We start from the raw sequence: 21,983 nt of genomic DNA on the forward strand, positions 1-21,983 counted from the left end.
GATGAAGCTCCCACAACTTCTGAAGGCATTGGTTGATTGTTCTCACTGTCAGAAAGCTCCTCCTTATTTCCAGGTTGAATCTCTCCTTGTTCAGTTTCCATTGATTATTCCTTGTCTGGCCCTCAGGTGCTTTGGAAAAATAGCTTGACCCCCCTCCTCTCTGTGACAGCCCCTCAAATACTGGAACACTGCTATCATGTCTTCCCCTGGTCTTTCTCTTCACTAGACTAGCCATGCCCAGTTCCTGTAACAGTTCTTCATCATCAGGAAGAGGATAAAAATTTACTATGGCACAGAAGGGAGAAAACAAAGGCTTAACAAAGGAAGAGCCATTTATAGTCCTTTTTTCTTTCACTCTGGATAGGATATTTTACACACCTTCATATAGAAACACAAGTGGCTATTATTTGATAAACTGGAACATGTCTTTTGTATTGCACTGTATTGCAAAATAATGTTTGTGTATGTGTACAGTATTCTACCCAGCAGCAATTTCCATTCTGCTGCTTGTTCTTAAAGCCACAGTAATCTGACTACTACCTTATGCCAGAACATTTCTCATCTCCCTCAACTGCCACAGCTGGAATTATCTCAATTATTGCTTTAACTGTTGGCAGATTAAAAAAAGAAGAGAGTCGCATCGCTGGGACTGACAACCTAAAGATGTTTCAGCTCTTTTCCACGAAGCTTCAGCAAATGCCCTTTGCTGGTACAGCTTTCCCTTAATGAATGTGGGAAATCTTCTAGCACTATTATTAAAATTGGAGCGGGTTTTTCCTTTCCCTCCCTCCCTCCCTTCCTTCCCTTTTAACCCAAATGGATTTTCATTTGGGGAAAAAAAAAAAGCCTTCTCCTTAAAATAAAATCAGCATTATGAGCATTTCGCTCTCCTAAATTGGCTACATTAGCAAATTTGCATTGCTATGAATTACAGTATGAATTTCAGCTCTTGTAACATAAGGCCTGCTGCTTATGAAGAGGTTGCTTTAACGACATTGTGATTTTATACACAAGTGTCAGGTTTTATAATCTCTTTCATCCATAAGCTTATAGTAGCACTGTCTCTTCTCAATTCTCCCATGCAACAGCCCTGTGAGGCAGGCTGCAAAGAGTGAAAGTGGCTGACCCAAAGATACTGTTGTGGCCACGCCTGGCTCACTTCAAGCAATCAAATCAACTCTCTGGATGCTAGATAATGTTACCAATGTGCTTACTATATATACTGGGCACCCAAAAAAGTATTGACAGCTTGTTGGGCAGCTTTGAACAAAAACTGAACCAGCACTTACATCCCTTTGAGCTGCTACATTACGAAGGCGAGACAATGAAAAAGGCAGACACAGTGTAAATTACAGTATGGCATTGAAATGTGTTTCATAAAGTCATCGCTGTGACCTTCTTATTATTTATTCTTTCCTACTAGGTCAACATGTCAGGTATACTATCTCTGAGATACGGCTAGTGAAAATAAACAATTCGGTTTACTAGGCCACTGGTTCTTGATTGATTCTTCTCCCTGTTGCTCTTCAAGATCACTTCAGCTTGCTGTGATAGTTTCTTAACAATAGCACTTTCAGAAGTTCACATATATCAGGGCATCTCTTAGGTTTACAAGTGACCACATCCGACACGCGTAAGGAAGGGTACCACAGTAACCAATACTCAATAAAGTTTCCATGCTGAGGATGGAAATCTATATTATACTGGCTCCCTATCTTTGGAAGTGGTTGGTTTGCCACTGCTTTTCTCTAGATCACAGGTGTCAAACTCGCTGCGTCACATTGATGTCATGTGATGTATCATGACTTTTTTGCCTTTGCGGAGCTGGGGTGGGTGTGGCCTGTGTGTGATGCATCTGGCCCATGGGACACCAGTTTGACACCCTTGCTCTAGATGTTACTTCTACTTCCCAATGAACCTTATAGCCTTAAAATTTCCTGGTGGTATACCATCTAAATCCTAACTAAATCCAACCCTCTTTAACTTTTTTATTGAAAAAGTTTTCAAATACAAGTTTTTCCCCCTTTCCCCCCTCCCCCTCCCTCACCCCCCCTCACCCCCCCTCACCCCCTGTGACTTCTTCATAACAAAAAACCAAATTCATAACAGATTACTTACTCCCTCCTCTAAATACTGACCTTTACTTACTAGAAATATTATTAATATTATAACATCCCCTTTTAACCATACATTTCAAAAAAGAGAAGAAAAAAGAAAAAGAAAAAAAAAGAGAAAGAGAAAAGATTCTACTATGACATTATATGATGACTTCTAATTTAACATATTTTTATAACCCCCAATTTAACAATAATCTGCCCTTTTTCTCCTCTTTCAAACTTTTATCTATATATTATTTTACAACATTTCAAAACCACCTTCCGCTTTAAAAATATATAGTAAATCCTGCTTTAACATTTAATCTTTTATGTATATTAATATAACATTTTAAAGCGGCCTGCCCCATAAATCCTAATTTAACATTTATTCAACTCTATCCATTTCCTCCACTCCCCTAAACATATCACTTAAACATCCCTTTTCTTAAACTAATCAGTCTGTAAACTAGCTTATTCACCCACTTTCCTGCAAAATTGCCATACACAACAATTCTTAATATCTTGAATCACTACCCACTCTGCTTAAAATATATATATATATATATATATATATATATATATATATAACGTCGCTTCTACCCTTTTAGGGATATATCCACAATTACACGGGAAGAAACCCGAAATATTAACTATACACATATATATATACGTATATATTCCAATATATCTAAATAGAAAAGAAAAGACAATGACTTTAAGTTTATAGTCCATATAATATCTTCTTTGATGTCTTTCCGCTGGATTATTAAGACCATCATCCAAAATAGGGTAACATAGCTTCCTGATGCAACAGTTTGTTCAAAATCTTCAATCATATCTGCCCCCATCAGTAGTAAATATCCTCATATATATATAAAAGTAAAAGCAACCACCCGAGTGACATTATAGTTATATTCCATATAGTTGTAATTGTGGCTTTCATCAGGATTATTGATTCCCATCATCCTAGTGGGTAACAACCAGATCTTCTGCATGCCCCAATGTAACTCTCTTGTCTTGTAACTCAAGATAGTTATAATATATTTATCAGTACAAAAAAAAAAAAAATCCAAAGTAGATGATTCAAATCCAACAGTTTAAGGCTCTTTTCACATCCCAGAATTACGGCAATGCAGAGGTCTGTCACTGTCCTCAGGATAATATTAACCAATACTTCGCCTCCACTATCTTTTCACATATTCATACATTTTTTAAAGTTACTGGCTTCACTGTTGCTTGGTTTAGAAATTTCTATTTTTGTACGACCTATTTCTTTTTTTCTTTTCTTTTTGTGGGTTTAATTTCCATCCTGATTTCCTTTCTACAGATTGTATATCAACTAATCGGTTTTCATTCTGCTTTATAGGTTGATCTTGTTGGTTTTGTTTTTGTATCTCGTGTTTCTTTTTTGCCCCTTGTATATCATCTGGTTGGTATCCATACTTGTCTTTGACTTGATAAGTCATCACGTTAGAGTCAGATGGCACTTCTCTCAAATTTGTAAATAATCCGGCTGGGGTATCCAAAAAATCCAAAGGCAATTTATCTGGTACAGTCTCTGTAATTCGATATTTTCCCTTTATTTCCAACTCCTTCTGCTTATCCTGTATTGTGCCTAAAGATGTTAAGTTCATTTTCAAAATGTTTTGATAAAATTCTTCCGCTCTTTCAACAGTATTTAACTGGTATCTTTCTCCTTGATATCTCAATATAATACCAACTGGGACGTCCCACCTAAATGGAATATTTCTTTTTTTTAACTCAGTCACCAAAAAACCAAATTTCTTCCTTTCCGTTAATATCTTAGGTGGGAGTTCTTTGTAAATCCAAATCTTTCTTCCATACAATTGCAAATTAGAATTGAAAGAATTTTGCACAATGTTATTCCTAATTTCTTTATCTGTAAAATAAATCACCACATCTCTAGGCAATTGCCTTTGCTTTGCAATCCAGGAGTTTATTCTGTAAACTCTGTCAATCCTACAAAACACTTCCTCAGGTTGAACCTTTAAAATCCCAGCTAGAATTTCAGAAGATATTTTCCTTAAATCATCTCTGTTATTTTCCTGCAAACCTCTCAGTCTTATCGCATATTCAGTGAATTTATATTGTACCATTAAAACCTCTCTTTCAATCCTCTGTTGCAAATTTTCTACATTACCAGTCTTTTGATCAGCCTCCATTTTAGGTTTTTCTTCTGAGCTATTATCTTGAATATTTATCAAATCATTTTCAATTTTTTGAATTCTATTGTCCAAATTATCTTGAGTTTCTTCCATTTTAGACTCTAGTAACTTAGTATTTGCATCCAACTGTATCATAAATTCTGAAAAGCCATTAGCCATTTTTAAAATTTTTTGCTCCAAAAAATCAAACTTAGATTTCACCAATTCTTTAATTTCCTGCTTAAATTTTTCAAGGTGCTGATTCACAATCTCATCCCTTCTTACAATCTCCTCTAAGAGAAATTCTATTATATTAAAATCAGGTTGCTGAGACTGGAGACTTAAAACTTGTTCCTTTAGCTTGTTAGTGGGGGAATCCCCCCCCACTACTTGTTTGTCTGACTTTATAAGTCTCAGTGCCATGTTTCCGCCCAGGCAAGCTTTGTAAAAAAAAAAAAAAGACTTCTTTCCAACCAGAAGCAATATCCGATCCCCAGGAAAAAAAGAGAGAGAAAAAGAACACGGGAGCGAAGTTTTGTCTACAATTGTAGCCAATGGTATTTATTCCGCTACATTGTAATAATAGAGAACAGAAGGACTTTCCCTTTCAGCCTCTTCTCAAGCCTCGGCAGACGCCATTTTAAAAGTCCTTTTTTTTTTTTCCTCTTTCCTTTCCCCTTTTCTCTTGAATAGTTTTTATAAAATAAGTAAAATACTTGCGATTCTGTATCACAGGTCCAGCTCACATTTTCTTTAATCAATCTGTTAAATTCGCAGGCTTGCTCTTGTCGCCTGGCTCTGCATATAGCAGAGGTCTCCCAAAGCCCGGAGCAGCGGCTGGGGATATGGGGAAGCTCATCCGCTCCGTCCCAAAAGTAAAAGAAAAACTTTTGGGACTATGCAGAGAGTTCTACCCACCCCAGCCGGCTCTATCTCCGTTTCCTCATGGAAACGGAGTTTTTTCGGGCTGCCATTCCGTTGTGAACTGCCTAACAGGCAGTGGAAGCTGACGATCCCGAAGGAACATCTGGCGGCGGCCAGCAGCAAACCGGAATATTATATATTATACTGGCTCCCTATCTTTGGAAGTGGTTGGTTTGCCACTGCTTTTCTCTAGATCACAGGTGTCAAACTCGCTGCGTCACATTGATGTCATGTGATGTATCATGACTTTTTTGCCTTTGCGGAGCTGGGGTGGGTGTGGCCTGTGTGTGATGCATCTGGCCCATGGGACACCAGTTTGACACCCTTGCTCTAGATGTTACTTCTACTTCCCAATGAACCTTATAGCCTTAAAATTTCCTGGTGGTATACCATCTAAATCCTAACTAGATCCAACCCTCTTTAACTTTTTTAGATCAGGACTCCTTGGCGCTCTCTGAGCTTGGTTGTTTTCTTGCAGATGTTTCATTACTAAGTAAGAGGAATGACGCTGATAATGTCACCTAGTATGGGTAATGAAATGTCTGCAAGAAAACAACCAATCTCAAAGACCACCAAAGGCCACTCAATTCAACTCTGAGCTACAAATATTTTGCTTTATTGCTTTCTCATATCAGTCATGTTAGGTTGGATACTACCACTTAATTTAGTGTTTTGCAACTTGGGCAATTTTTAAGATATATGGACCTCAAAATGCACTGAGGGAAACACTGACCTACAGAGGAAGATAAAATTTCCTTTGAGTATGACTCCTGGAGATTTCCTAAACACAACTTGGGAACCACGCAGATGTTTGCTGTTGGCTTTTGGGGATATATTTTTATAACTATACTTAGCCTATAGTTCTGGGATTTTCTGGAGTTATCCCAACTAACCCTGTTTTATTTTTCTAGTTCAGGTCAATGACCTTGGTTGCAAGAGGTATGCCATTACTGGAGGATTTGAGCCAGTATGAGACATGAAACTGGGATTTCAGACATTTGGAGCAACTTTCTACTTGGCTAGTGAGAAACACTAATAATGGGGTGCAGGAAGCTTAAGATCAATATAATTGTTCACTTGTACAAGTATAAGACCGACCAGCAGTAGGAAAACCAGCTTCTATTCTTATCCTTGCACTTTCTCCTATAACTCAAGATCCCTGAAAATATCTTTATGTGTTAACAGGTAGTCTTTCAGTTATGACCAGAATTGGGACCAAAATTTCTATTGCTAATCAAGATGGCTGTTAAGTGAGCTGCATCTGATTTTACACCTTTTTTTGGGGGGGGGCATGGTTGTTAAGTGACCCAGGTGGTTGTTAAGCAAATTTGGCTTCCCCCACTGACTTTGCTTGTTGGAAACCAGTTGGAATGGTGGCAAATGCAAAACTCCAGGATGCTGTAGCAAACATAAATATGTGCTGATTGCCAAGCATTCCAAATTTTGATCACATGACCATGGGGGTGTTGCGATGGTTGCAAGAGTGAGGATCTTTGAAAAAAACAACAATATAACTTTGAATGGCCATTAAACTGAATAGCTGCAAGTCAGAGATGATATACTGTTCTGTATATAGCATAAAAATAGGGAAAAGAATCCTGATGTAATACTTCCGTTGATGCACTTAACAGCTTTCTCCCACATTATTAAATACCTGTGCTCTGCTATGAACCTATGTGATTGGGCTTGATAAACCGACACTTAGAGTTTGAAAATTAATGAGTAGTTACAATCAGCCTCTCCTCTCCCCTTCTTTTCCTCAGGCTAGCCGCACAGAAGCCTCTCCTCCTCTCCTCTTCTCTCCCTCAGGCTTGCCCCACAGAAGCTTCTCCTCTCTATCCCTTCTCTCCCTTAGGCTGGCCCCATAGATCCTCTCCTCTTCCCTTCTCTCCCTCAGGCTGGCCCCATAGAACCTTTCCTCTCCCCTTCTCTCCCTCAGCCTTGCCCCACAGAAATGTCTCCTATCCTCTTCGCTTCTCTCCCTCAGGCTTTCTAGCCCCTTCTCTCCATGAGGCTTGCCCCACAGAAGCCTGTCCTATGCTATCCCATTCTCTCCAGAGTTATTTTCGAGTTGGGAGGGGGAGTAGAATGCCTAACTAATTAGCATCAGAGCGTGTTATAATAATATAGGAAATACTAATGCTCTGATGGTCATTTCGAGAAATCCTTTCTTAGTGAGCACCTAGAAGCCAAGAGGAACATACATGGCAAATTTCAAGTTTGTAGGCTTTACAGTTCTGGAGATTTCGTGATTAATGCATGAGTGGTTTTATATAGAGAGATGTAACATAACTTTGCTCTGGGCCTCTTGAATGTGGCTTTGTGTTTTTCACTGAAGGAAAACCATGCTGAGATGAACATTAGACAGAATTTGGTCTGGTTAGGACTGGTCATTCTCCCGTCTTATCTAATGTTTGAAAATTTGGAGATGTTTGGAGGTCCTGGTTCGAAGTCTTTTTATAACAAAATAGATCTTAGCAAAGGGTTTGGGATTAATGCTGCTTTGCAGCACTTCTTGGATCACCATGTGACCATGCAAAATTTTCAGAGAGTAAGTTAAACTCCTCTCTGACTGTGCATAGACCAGTGAATTTATGTCCAGATGGTGTATTAAAGACCTGCTTATAAATTTTGCAAAGCAGAATCTGCTCTGCAAAAAATGGAAGTAAAACAGATTGGATTTTTATTGATTTTTATATATCTGCTCCCAATTGGAAACCTTGCATTATTAGGTATCCTTTCATGGATGAATCTGAAAATATGTCTAAAATCTTTTCTGACCTCTGTATGAAACATGGAAAGATTCTGAAAGAGCCACATTAGCCAATATATATATACAGTGATGTATTACAGCATGTAGTGCCTTTATCCTTTGTTTCTTTTGGCTATTTAAAAGCAGGCAAACACCTTCATAAAAGTCCAGTGTCCAACTTGAAATATGCGGAAGTTCTTTAGAGACATAAAATGTGCATCAAAAGACAATTTTTTTCCCCGCATACAAATAAATACTTTCTGATGAATCCTTGGAACTCCATCATTGGAGCTATAAATCATTCTTCGTATTGATTGGGTTGACACATTGTGCCAAGGCTTAGTTTAGTTAGCAGTGATCTGTGTCATAAACCACAATTGACTAGCTTTAGTCTAATACTTTAATCCCTAAACTACAGATTATAAATGAGAATGGCTAGGTTTGAACCATGGGTTTAAATTAAAATCTCATTTGCATCAAGCTCAACTCCTGCTGACTTCATATTAGGAATACCTCTGGGCATTATCTAGTCCAATATTATTCTAACTTGGCCACTTCAAGATGCATGGACCATCTCCCAGAGCTGAGCCAGCATGGTGACTGTGGAACTGAGATACTTTTTAGACACCAGCTGTCCAGTCTGTGACTCTCCCTCCTGTCTCCCAAGGTCATTCAATACATCCTCACAGAAGTTGGACCCAATAACAATTGCTCACAATCAATTGTGCTGTTTTTCTTCAGTCTTGTGCTCCATCGTTTGACTGTACAAAAAAAAAAAAGTAATAGACACATCTTTGTTAATGTCAGTTCATCAGCTAGTGTCTACTTCAAATGTAAAATGTGATAGTATCACATTTTGTTTTCTTTCATCATTATTTGAACCCTAATCCTGCTACTTGGGGTGTGGTAGGGTTTGGTTTTCACACTGCTCCTATTCAACATCTACATGAATCCTTTGGGTGAGTTCATCTGTTGCCATGGGTTGAGATATCATCAATACATGGATAATACCCAATTACACATCTCTGCCCCTGGCAAATTATCCTAGTACTTATCCTAGTATCTGGAGGTGGTATGGGGAACAATGAGCTTCAACTGAACCCTGGTAAGACTGAATAACTTTGGGTTTGGGGGCCTGCTGGTTCTAGGACTATGTCATCTTTGGGATGGGGTTGCACTGCCCAAAACAGACATGTTGTGCAACTTGGGTTTTCTCCTGGACTTACAACTCCTGCTTGAAGTGGTAAGCAGAGCCATAAGCAAGTGGCAATCATGGCTAGGATAACCTTTGCACTGCTTCATGTTGTGTACCATTTGTGCCTGTTCCTAGATCATGGTCACACCCTAGTCATTTCCTGAATAGACTACTGTAATGCTCTCTAAATGGGGTTACCCTTGAAAAGTACTCAGAAGTTTCAGCTGGTACAAAATGCAGTGACATGGACATTTATGTGAGCCCCTAGAATGTTGCAAATTATACCTCTGGTCTGCAAGCTGCATTGGATGCCAGTTTTCTTCCAGATCCAATTCAAGGTACAGGTTTTGATCTTTAAAGCCAGGGGTGGACAATTTATTTTCCCAAGGGGCCATATGAGAAACTAGGACCATTGTGGAGGGCCATCAGTGCCAATACCCCTTCCCTGATGTTGCCAATACCTGTCTCCCCCACAAATGGCCCATCCCCTGAGACCAGGAGTGAAATGCTCCAGGTTCGGACTGGATCACCCGATCCAGTAGCAATGGAGGCAGGTGGTTTGGAGAACTGGTAGCAAAAATCCCTGCCCCCCACCCCCACATGCCCAGCTGAGCTGCACAATCATCAGACACTTTTTTTTTTACTTTTAAAAGCATTTTTTCTACAACCTCTTCGGCCAAAAAATGCTTTTAAAAGTAAAAAAAAAAGCCTCTGATGATCACGCGGCTCAGCTGGGATCGTCAAAGGCTTTTAAAAGAAAAAAATCCTTTTTTTCTTTTAAATGCCTCTGATGATTCAAGCTGAGTTGCCTGATCATCATTTAAAAGCATTTTTTTTGGCTGAAGAGGTTGTAGAAAAAATGGTTTTAAAAGTAAAAAAAAAAAATGGCCACGCCCACCCAATCACATTACCCCCACTACCAGGCCACGCCCACAGAACCGGTAGTAACAAATTTTAGATTTCACCACTGCCTGAGACCAATGCTGCATTGCTGCCCTGCCCTCCACCTGTTGAGTCCCCATAGTTACGACTCAACGCGGCCGCGGCTGTTGCCGGGCTATGTTGATTGGTTCTGACGTGAGCAGCTGAAGTGGAGGGAAATCGCTGCTCACTCATTGGTTCTCGTGTCTGACAGCTTACTATTTAAGTGGCTGTCAGGAGTCGGGCTCTGTTCTGTTGCTTGCCATAATTGGTGGTTCTTGTTTGGTGTTCTTGTTAATAAAGTTAAGTTCGAGCAACCAAGCCTCCGTCTGTGTTTGCCCACTGGACTTTACACCACCAATGCCACTGCTGACACCTTAGTCCCACTGCCACCACTCCACCCCTATCACTATTACTGCCCTTTCCCCAACCACTGATGCTACCAATGCTGTGGGCTGGACTGGGACCAGCTGTAGGCCAGATGTGGTCTACAGACCATAAAATGCCCAAGCCTTGCTTAAAGCCCCTAATGTCACAGGGCTGGGTTATTTGAGGGATCGCCTCTTCTCAATTACATCTGTCAGAACCAGCAGAAGAGGTACACTACAGGTCTTGTCTGATATGGAGCTAAACTTGGTGGGACCCAGGAGGTGGGCCTTCTCTGCCCTGACACCTGCCTTCTGGAACATTCTCTCCCCTCTCCCTGCATGTTTCCACCCATTTGAGAGACTTCCACAAAATCTTTTATGCCATTAGCCCTGGGGGCCACAGATAACTGGCAAGGCACTGAAGGGGCTCTATCTTTGTTGACATCTGCTGCCCTCAGTTATCCTTTAATCATGATTTTTAAAATAATTCTGGATAATTGTTTTTTATATATTACCATTTTATAGTTTTACTATACACCACACACAGTCACTTTTTATTTATTAGTTCAATTTATATGCCGCCTTTCTCCAGAGACTCATATTTTTGTGATATGGGTGGCCGTATTATTCGATGAATAAATCAGTAAATAAATGCCCCCCCTCCAAAAAAAGAGAAAAGCAATTTTTTGCTTCAATAAACATAGTGATTCAATAAACATATTAGTGAATCGGTCTCCTTTTAAGCCTCTCACAGTGAAAAGACAACACTGCCTCCACATATAATGTACCTTAACCATGAAGTCGCCAATCTTAAATGTTTACTTTGTGCCTGATAGAGGGATACTTTGTTGTGTTTACTCAGCTTGTCCCACTAAGAAGACAGCTGCACAAAGATGCTTCCTTCCTCCAGACAATATAATTGTAAATATTTCCACTGAATGGGAAATTGATCCTATCATTCATGAAACATTTTGAAAATGAAAAAAAAAACTGTATATTTTTCTAAGGGAAGGTATTGATCAAGTAAGTTCATTGATTTTTTTTCTTCAACATATTTATAGATATAGGAACATCATCCAGGATTGATTGATTGATTGATTTGTTTGTTTGTTTTTCATTTTTAAAGACTTGGGCTAAATTCAATTTATTTTTTTCTCTGCACAAAACAAAAATGTCTTCTGAGTCACTCAGGAACTTTGGAGCTTTGTTCGAGAATGTATGGTTAAGACTCTATATAGCCCAGCAATTTATATTCTGTTTAAACTCATTCATCTATTGGAAGCATGTTGGAAACTTAAATGTTTGGGGTTTACATAAACTGTAGTGAAATAAATATTTATCCAAACATGTTTTTATGTCATACCAGCAAAAACATGTTTGGATAAATATTTATTTATTTATTTATTCCTTAACTGAACATAGAAAGATGAAAGTTGCAAACTTCCTCAATAACCTCAGTGCATCTTCATTTTTCATATATCTTCTGATTTATAGCTGGACTTCTGGTTACAAGAGTTTTTCACTAAATATAAAATGGTGGTGTTAGATCATGAACTTAATGGCCCTGTAGAGATTCCCTTTACTACAGTTCTATGTCTCGATTGGAAGAAAGCTGACTATTCTTGTGGAAAAAGAAAGAATTGTGGATTCACAGATGTGGGGAGGCCTTCAGCCCATCAAGTCACCTTCCCTCCCATTCTTAGTGAAGGAATTCAAATTATACTATTCCAAACAAAATGGCTGTCTAGTTCCAGCTTGACTATATTCATTGTCAGCTGGAGGTGGTTGGTGCACCACCACCTCTTCTCTCCAAGCCTCAGGTTTTTTAGCTTGTTTTATTCTTTTGTAATTTCAACCAGTTTTTATAGTTTTTATATCTATATGCTTTATTAGGTTGTAAATGTCTATGGAGATTCTCTGTCATCCACGTCATGGTTGTTGTCCCAAAGCCAGGGGTGAAATGATCCCAGTTTGAACTGGATAGCCCGATCCGGTAGCGATGGTGGTGGGTGGTTCGGAGAACCGGTAGCAAAAATCCCTGCCCCTCCCCATGCCCAACTGAGCCGCGCAATCATCAGAGGCTTTTTTTTTTGTTTACTTTTAAAAGCATTTTTTCAAAATGCTTTTAAAAGTTAAAAAAACCCCTCTGATGATCATGCGGCTCAGCTGGGATCGTCAGAGCCTTTTAAAAGCATTTTTTCTACAACCTCTTCAGCCAAAGAGGTTGTTAAAAAATGCTTTTAAAAGGCTCTGACGATCCCAGCTGAGTTGCCTGATCATCAGAGCCTTTTAAAAGCATTTTTTTCGGCTGAAGAGGTTGTAGAAAAAATGCTTTTAAAAGTTAAAAAAAAAAAAAGTTGGCCACGCCCACCCAGTCACATTACCCCCCACCAAGCCATGCCCACAGAAGCGCTAGTAACAAATTTTACATTTCACCACTGCCCAAAGCTGCTTTTTTCAAAAGGCAACTGGACTTCGTTTTTCCTTGAAGACGTTTCGCTTCTCATCCAAATTCTTCAGTTCAGCATTCAGAACTGAAGAAGCTACGTGCATGAGAAGCAAAATGTCTTCAAGGAAAAACAAAGTCCAGTTGCCTTTTGAATAAAGCAGCTTTTGGGATTAGGTTGTAAACTACTCAGATTCATGAGATGAGTCCCATATAAATTGAATAAATAAATAAATAAATAAATAAATTGATGAAGATTCCCACCAACTCTCTGTGTAATTGGTTCTGCTGCTGAACCAATCATTATTCTTACTGCTAGGATTTTTGTTCTTAACATTCAACTAGTTTCTCCCTTTCTTTAACTTAACTGTACTCATTATTTAGAATCCTGTATTTCAAAATGATGGGCAAGAGGTCTTGAACTTCTTGTGCATGACCTCCTTTCAGGTATTTGAATATATTCCTCCCTCTTCTATTCTCCTGCCTAAATATTCCAATTTCAGTCTCTCTCCATAGTACTTTGCTTCTACTGCCCTGCTCATCTAATGGTTCTTTCCTATCTTATCTGACTTCTTAATGGGTGGTACCCAGAACTGGAAATAATGATCAAATCAGTCTCTCAGTAATATAAAATAAAAAGAGCTATTAATTACCATGATTTCTAAATGAATCAAAAGCAATATACTTTTAAAAGAAAAACATGAGAATCTTTAATTCCCTAATCATTCAAGTCAATTGGTAATAATAAGTTTTGAAAAGAAGAAGGAGAAAAGCAGTCATAGCAGATAGTATTAGCTATAATAAGGGTGTGTGTGTGGGGGGGGGTGATGACCTAGCAGTCAAGGCCTTCGGCTGTTGACCAGAAGGTAAATAGTTTGAGACCCAAGTGATAGGGTGAGCTATTCTTGTTCTTCCTATAAATTGGTATAATAATTCCAAAAAAGTATTTGAATGTTTTATAAGTCTTATCCCCCTCTTGAAGCTTGGTTATCATCTTCTTTTTGGTCTGTTTTTTTTTTTAGTTTGTACGCCAACTATCTCCCTCGTTTATTGGCATGTTCAAAAAAGTGTTGTTTTGTATATTTAAGTTTCTTTTCAATATCTGAAACAGTCAACAAAGAAATTTGTTGTTGCAATAATTTCAGTTGATTAAGTATGCTAGGATCTTCCAGTGAATTCTGGAGTCCTCTCTCCTTCAGTTTAATTTCTTGTAGCACATTTTGGGGGTTTTTGTCCATCTTCCTCTTAATTGGCAAGGCAGTCCTGAGCTTCTGCCAAGTCCACTTCTAATCTCATTCTTGGATATACATGAGAGGCACCATTGAGCATGGGCTTCTACAAGAATAAGACCAGAGGCCTCTATCAACTGCTGGGGAGATAGATCATGGTCTTCTGAAGATAGCACACTTATGTGCATCATGAACCATGCCCAAATATTACTGGCAGGAAATTCGCAATAGAATAATCACTTTAAGCAGTATATGACCTAAACTCAGCATGAACAATGGCCAATGACTGTGGGAGGAGAAGCTGAAATTCTTTGAAGACCTTCAGTTTTGCCTATGCTGAACAAATGCATTATAAATCTTTATTTATAAAGATCTGGCTAGAACTTGATAGCCTGAGTTCTTTTAAGATACAAAGCAGATTGCATTGGACCAAGGCCTCCAGTCGGCTTTGTATATATGCTGAGGGCTGCACTCCAAAAATGGCTAGGACCAAAACTCCAATGTGCTTTGTGTATGAGTGTGAGAGTGTGTGTCAGAATAACAGAGTTGGAAAGAACCTTGAAGGTCTTTTAGTCCAATTCCCTGTTCAAGTAGAAAATCCTATACCATTTCAGACAAATAGTTGTACAATCTCTTCTTAAAAACCTCCAATGTTGGAGCTTCTGGAGGCAAGTTATTCCTCTAATTAATTGTGTGTGTGTGTATAATACTCATTGACAAGTACCTTAAAACTAATGTGATTCTTTCCAAGCATGATTCACATAAAATCCCCTTTAGCAAGACTTATTAAGGGATTACAAGCAGGGGTGGGTTCTAATTTTTTTTACTACTGGTTCTGTGGGTGTGGCTTATTTTGTGGGTGTGACTTTGAGGTCATGTGACTAGGTGGGCATGGAAGGTGGAAGGTCCTCGCACTTACGACCAGTCCTCGCACTTATGACCCGACTCATTTGTTTGCTTTTAACACTGATCAGCTGTAGGACGGCCCTTTGAAGCCCCGCGGCAAGAGTTTAAACAGTTTTTTTCCCTCTAGTCATCAGCTGGGACTCAGGAGGAGCAATAGATTGGGGGTGGGACCAAATAAAAGGTAAGAATAACGTGCGTGGGTGGGTGGGTGGGGAGGGCGGGGGGAGAACCGGTTCGGTGACATCATATCGTCACCACTACCTGCTCGGCCGAACCAGACCGAACCGGGAGGAACCCACCACTGATTACAAGCATTCCAGTAGCTCAACTAGTTCCCATTTAGAAACCGCTATACTCCTGGGCAGATGTTGTTTCTAAGATTTTTCCTATAAACTAACAAGGAGGTGGGTCACTTCACTAACAATAAAAAAAAAAACATGCAGCTAACTGCTTACAGTATATGATTCTCCTGAATCTTTATCTGTTAGAAATCCAAGAGCCATGGTGGCACAGTGGTTAGAATGAGTACTGCAGGCTACTTCTGCTGACTGCTGACTGCCTGCAATTTGGCAGTTCAAATCTCACCAGGCTCAAGGTTGACTCAGTCTTCCATCCTTCCGAGGTGGGTAAAATGAGGGCCCAGTTTGTTGGGGGCAATATACTGATTCTGTAAACTGCTTAGAGAGGACTGTAAACACTGTACAGCGGTATATAAGTCTAAATGCTATGGCTATTGCTATTATTACATAAGGAATCAAATAGCTTAAGACATCTATTTTGCCCCTTACTCCATTCTCTCAAGCCCCCCCTCCCCAACTATTTCTGATGTAGATAGAGACCCATTTGGAGGAATACCCTTTTCTATGGGGGGAAAAATGCCTGTAAGGCATCATATACATTCCAGCGGTTCTCTACACTTAATGCAATCTAATAAAATGTCACTGGGTTGTAGGTAGGTATAATTGTGGATCAGGATACACTAGGATGAGGAAAATCCAGGATATCCCAAAAGATCTAGGTAAGCATGGAAAAAAACTGCCTGAAAGTTGAAGATATTATCATATAATGTCAAAGATACTGGACTGGAAAACAAATTATATCTTTAAGTAGAAGGCAGTTCATAATATTCCTTGAGGTGTACTCATCTGGATCAGAAATGCCTAGTTAATTCCAATAAAATTATGGAAATCAACTGCCTTGCTGCCTCTTCATCCTGTATCTTATTTGTAGAGAGTAAGGAAGATGACCTTGACAGAATAGACACGCTACAAGGCCAAAAGTAAGGGAAAAGTCTCATTGTACAAGCAAATATCTATGCATGTAAGAGTAGATTTTACCAAGTTTTATTTCTCCAATTTGCCTTTAAAAAGTTGGACTGTCTGTGAACTTTCTGACACTTGTGTTATATTCATAGCTGTGGAAAGGGTAGAATCCCAAATGGTGAGTTATAAGAATAATCAGAAATATCCAATTTTGTTCCCTTTCCAGGAATGAATAATTCTCCCATAATTTTGATCAACATTCCCCTGTTCATTGAATTCTTTTCTCCGACCCATAGAGTTTGCAAAGTCTTACTTTTTCAAAAGAAAAAAATGTGCTGTAGTTGATAGAGACCCAATTAAATCTTCGATAGTGCAGGTTTCACTCACCAGCCAATTCCTAACCATGTATTTTTCAATCATTGTCTTTCTGTCCTTTTCTTCAATGACATTATTTCTAATTTCTGGAGCTAAAAACCCTAAGCTGTGGAAGGTACATCTACCCTATCATTATAAACTAGCTGATATTTCACTGATCATTTAGAGGCTGCCATAAATGAAGTTATTTTGTATGACACAACATGGTCAGATGAACTCAGAATTTAGGGTGAGGAGTATGTTTGTCCTTATCCCTGATAACCTTTATGTCTGCTGTCCCAACTTGATCAATTAGAAAAGAAAGACTCTCAACTCCATTCCTAGTGAAAGTACACTTTACTAAAGTCAAGTAGTTACAGCATTGTTGTTGTTAGTTGCGAAGTTGTGTCCGACCAATTGTGACCCCATGGACAACGTTCCTCCAGGCCTTCCTGTCCTCTACCATCTTCTGGAGTCCATTTAAGCTCCCACCGACTGCTTCAGTGACTCCATCCAGCCACCTCATTCTTTGTCATCCCATTCTTCTTTTGCCCTCAATCATTCCCAGCATTAGGCTCTTCTCCAGTGAGTCCTTCCTTCTCATTAGGTGGCCAAAGTATTTGAGTTTCATCTTCAGGATCTGGTCTTCTAAAGAGCAGTCAGGGTTGGTTTCCTCTAGGACTGACTTGTTTGTTCACCTTGCAATCCAAGGGACTTGCAGGATTCTTCTCCAGCACCAGTCCAAAAGCCTCAATTCTTTGGCACTCAGCCTTCCTTATGGTCCAACTTTCACAGCTATATGATGCAACTGGGAAAACCGTAGCCTTGACTACCAGCACTTTTGTTGGCAGGGTGATGTCTCTGCTTTTAAGTATGCTGTTTAGCTTTGACATAGCTTTCCTCCCCAGGAGCAAGCGTTTTTTAATTTCTTGGCTGTAGTCCCCATCTGCGGTTATCTTGGATCCCAGGAAAATAAAATCTGTCACTATTTCTATCCTAAATGGCTGGTTTTTCATGCCTAAAACATCTGTTTAATGCTTCTCTTCTCTCCCTTCCCCCCTTTCCCACTGGATCTCTCCCCTTGTCCAATTATATTCAAACAAATTGTTTTGGTAACAGTCTCTGGCTTGGCGGGCTGGAGGTGTTTCATTCCATGGTGTGACCTTGGACCAGCCAGCGGTTCTCATTGGATGGCACAATGGGTAGTTTTGATTCCCCTTATCCCAAACCCTTGCCTCCCTGTAGTTCCCTACCCTCTATTGCAAATCGCAGACTGGCATCTGGCAAAGTGTTGCTGGTGCAGCAGGATGACAGTTCTGACATTTTCAAGCTAAAAAATGAGAGAAGTGATCTCTTTGGTGAATCTGTTAGTCATTAGTACCAAAAGGAGTTTAAAAGAACAACATTCAGAATTAATAGTGTAGAATAGCAATAGCAACAGCACTTAGACTTATATACCACTTTACTGTGTTTTACAGCCCTCTCTAAGTGGTTTACAGTGTCAGCATATTGCCCCCAACAATTTGGGTCCTCATTTTACCCACCTCAGAAGGATGGAAGGTTGAGTCAACCTTGAGTCTGATGAAATTTGAACTGCCAAATTGCAGGCAGTTGGCAGTCAGCAGAAGCAGCTGCAGTACTACACTATAACCACTGAGCTACCACGGCTCGAATGCCAAAACATAAGCGCTATGGTGGATCTGAACAGAACACAAGAGCTATGAGTGGCTGGGGAATTCTGGGAGTTGAAGTACACACATTTTAAAATTGTCAAGGTTGAGAACAACAGATAAAGCAAACATACAGTACATATCCAGAATGCTCATAACAGTAGGCTAAAATAAGGACATTCTTCCATAATCCTTCCAAATAGTTAGAATTTAAAATGTGCTGCCTTTGAATCCAAAAACAATATGACTAGAAGCCTTTGATTGACCTCTTCTTCTTGAAACTATCTAATCCACTTTAAAAACAATTTAAATGGGTGGCCTTTACCATATCTGATGAGAGCAAATTCTCTACTTTAAGAGATTTTCTGAAGCAGAAAATCTCTAAGCCAAGGTGGTTACGGATGATATTTCATGATAAATAAGTGCAAAATGCAGGTAAACCAGGGGTGAAATCCAGCAGGTTCTGACAGATTCTGGAGAACCAGTAGCGGAAATTTTGAGCAGTTCAGAGAACCGACAAATACCACCTTCGGCTGGCCCCAGAGTGGGGTGGGAATGGAGATTTTGCAATATCCTTCCCCCAGGAGTGGGCAGGGAATGGGGATTTTGCACTATTCTTCCCCTGGAGTGGGGTGGGAATGGAGATTTTGAAATATCCTTCCCCTGGAGTGGGATGGGAATGGAGATTTTGCAGTATCCTTCCCCTACCACGCCCACCAAGCCACACCCACAGAACCGGTAGTAAAAAAAAAATTGGATTTCATCACTGAGGTAAACTGTAGAATCTATTGCTTTTGGAATCTGCTTAGATGACTGTGATTATTAAACAGATTAGTAGCAGAATAAGTGGAATGAATTGAGTAAGCAAATAAAAATAATAATTTAAATATACAAATAGAAAACAGATATAAAATAACAGTAAACATTCCATGGAGTATCCTGTCATCTTAATTTAAACCTACATTGATATTTATCCATTTCCTGAGATAAGTCTGTCAGTGAAATCACGTTTCCACTATTTTACTTTATTTACTTTTCACATTTTTGAACCACCCATCTCCATCAGAGAAGGACTTTTAGAATGGAAATGACTGATTCCTGTTCTACCCTTCCCTATTGTTCTTTCTCAAGGTTATAAGAGTGATGGTAGGTGATTATAAAGCATTATTTGGAGTGTGGAAAAAGAAAATGGAAGCCACCAGCAATGGCCATAAAGATAGATAAGGAGTAAAGTATTTTGCCCACTTCCCATTTTTCAGTCTTAAAGGGGTATGAGAGAAGATGTCCAGCTCCTGATTTAAACTTTGATCCTCCCCTCTCTACCAATATTATGCCAAATCTTATTATCATAGGATCTTGCTATGTTTTTCTCCTTGACTATGCTTTCTCCTGATTGGAAAATTCAAGGATTTTTTTTCCCCTTCAGCTTTCTTGCTATAGGAAATGTCAACCCTGGTGCCATCTTTGAATGTCTTCAGGGTTGCCACAGTGAGGCTGGCTGGAACTGTGGGAAAGGGAGGGGGGAGTAGAGATAGCTGGGGGAATCTGTAGCCAAAATAACATTCTTTTTTCTGGGAACCAAGGACACTCTCACCAACATCTGGAGGGGTGTGAGGATGAGGAGAGAGACCTGATTGGGACATGTGATGGTGGTGTGTGATGGGGGGAAAGAACTTTGGACTTTGAACTGGGTTGGGAAAACCCGGGGAACTTCAGAGTAGGATTTTCACCAGCTGTGCCAATTGTTGTTCTTAATTGCAAAGTCATGTCCAACCCATCGCGACCCCATGGACAACATTCCTCCAGGCCTTCCTGTCCTCTACCATCCTCTGGAGTCCATTTAAGCTCATGTCTACTGCTTCAGTTACTCTATCCAACCATTTCATTCTCTGTCATCCCATTCTTCTTTTGCCCTCAATCTTTCCCAGCATTAGGCTCTTCTCCAGTGAGTCCTCCCTTCTCATTAGGTGGCCAAAGTATTTGAGTTTCATCTTCAGGATCTGGCCTTCTACAGAGCAACCAGGGCTAATCTCCTCTAAGACTGACCAGTTGGATCACCTTGCAGTCCAAGGGACTCACAGGAGTCTTCACCAGCACCATAGTTCAAAGGTCTCAATAATTTGGCACTCAGCCTTCTTATGGTCCAACTTTCACAGCCATACATTGCATTATGTGTGCCAATATGACATGCCTAATAAATCTATACTTTGAGGAAGCCTCTGGTCTTGGAGTTGTGATTTCATTTGGGCTGTTACGTGAAACCCTGACAGGAAAAACAGTGTGCTTCCTTTCCTTTTCCTTGTATATTCAGGCATGTAAGTAAGAATTATTACAGCATTTCATTTCCTTCATAAATGTCCTTATGGATTTGCTTCCAGACATTCTTAATTAACATGGTTTTAGTCACACGTCTGCAGAATCCAGAATCCAGTGAATGAACTAGGTCCCAATGAAGGAAAGGTTACTTTTTTTTTTTTTAGACATTCTATTGTTTTACATCCCATTTCTACATGCCCCTCCTATTTATGGTCATGGGGAAAGAGAAGGTGCAATGGAAACAAGGATAGAGTGCCCAGAGAAGCCTTGTTTTCATGATGCTACTCTAGGATTTTGTCCCTCACAGTCTCACATGGCAATAAAACAGTTAACAGTGGTAAGTCACTTGCACAATGATGGAGATGGGCAGTTAAGAAATATGAAATATAAATTAATAATGCAGGTCATAAAATGAGGTGCAACTCACTTAATAACTGTCTTGTTTAGCAACAGAAATGTTGGGCTCAATTGTGGTTGTAAGTTGAGGACTACCTGTAGATAGCATGCCACAAACTGTTGCCAACTTAAATGTCTATGGAGATTCTCAGTCATCCAGGTCACAGTTGTCCCAAAGGTGCTTTTTCAAAATGTAACTGGACTTTGTTTTCCTAGGAAAAATAAAATCCAGTTTACTTTTGAAAAAAACACCTTTTGGGATATTGCCAACCTACTCAACTCTACACCTGCTCAAATTGTTAGGTGTATGTGTGTGTGTGTATACATACATACATACACATCAGTGGTGGGTTGCTCCTGGTTCGCACCAGTTCACAAGAACTGGTAGTAAAAATTTGCAGTAGTTCGGAGAACCAGTAATAACATTGGCTGGCCATGCTCCCGATCTGGTTTCTGGCCCAGTCGCCACTCGCTTACCCCGCCCACCTCATCAGAGGCTTTTTTTTTTACTTTTAAAAGCATTTTTTTCTGCAATCTCTTCGGCCGAAGAGGTTGTAGAAAAAAAAAAAGCCTTTAAAAGCCTCTGGCGATCCCAGCTGAGTTGCCTGATCGTCAGAGGCTTCTAAAAGCATTTTTTTCTGCAATCTCTTAAGGTTGTAGAAAAAGTGCTTTTAAAAATAAATTTTAAAAAAAAAGTTGGCCACTCCCACCCAGTCACATTACCCCCTCACCAAGCAACGTCCACAAAATAAGCCACGCCCACAGAACTGGTAGTAAAAAAATTTAGAACCCATCCCTGATACACATACACACACACACATATATATAAACACACATACATACATACATACATACATACATACATACATATATACGTATACAGTACATATGGATATATACTGTAAGTATATGTATATATTTGTTTACGTGTGTGTATGTGTGGGTGTGTATATATATATATATATATATATATATACATACAT

The sequence above is a fragment of the Pantherophis guttatus genome, chromosome 1 (genome assembly GCF_059756535.1).
Source record: "Pantherophis guttatus breed Tessera chromosome 1, ASM5975653v1, whole genome shotgun sequence".
Taxonomy (NCBI): Eukaryota; Metazoa; Chordata; class Lepidosauria; order Squamata; family Colubridae; genus Pantherophis; species Pantherophis guttatus.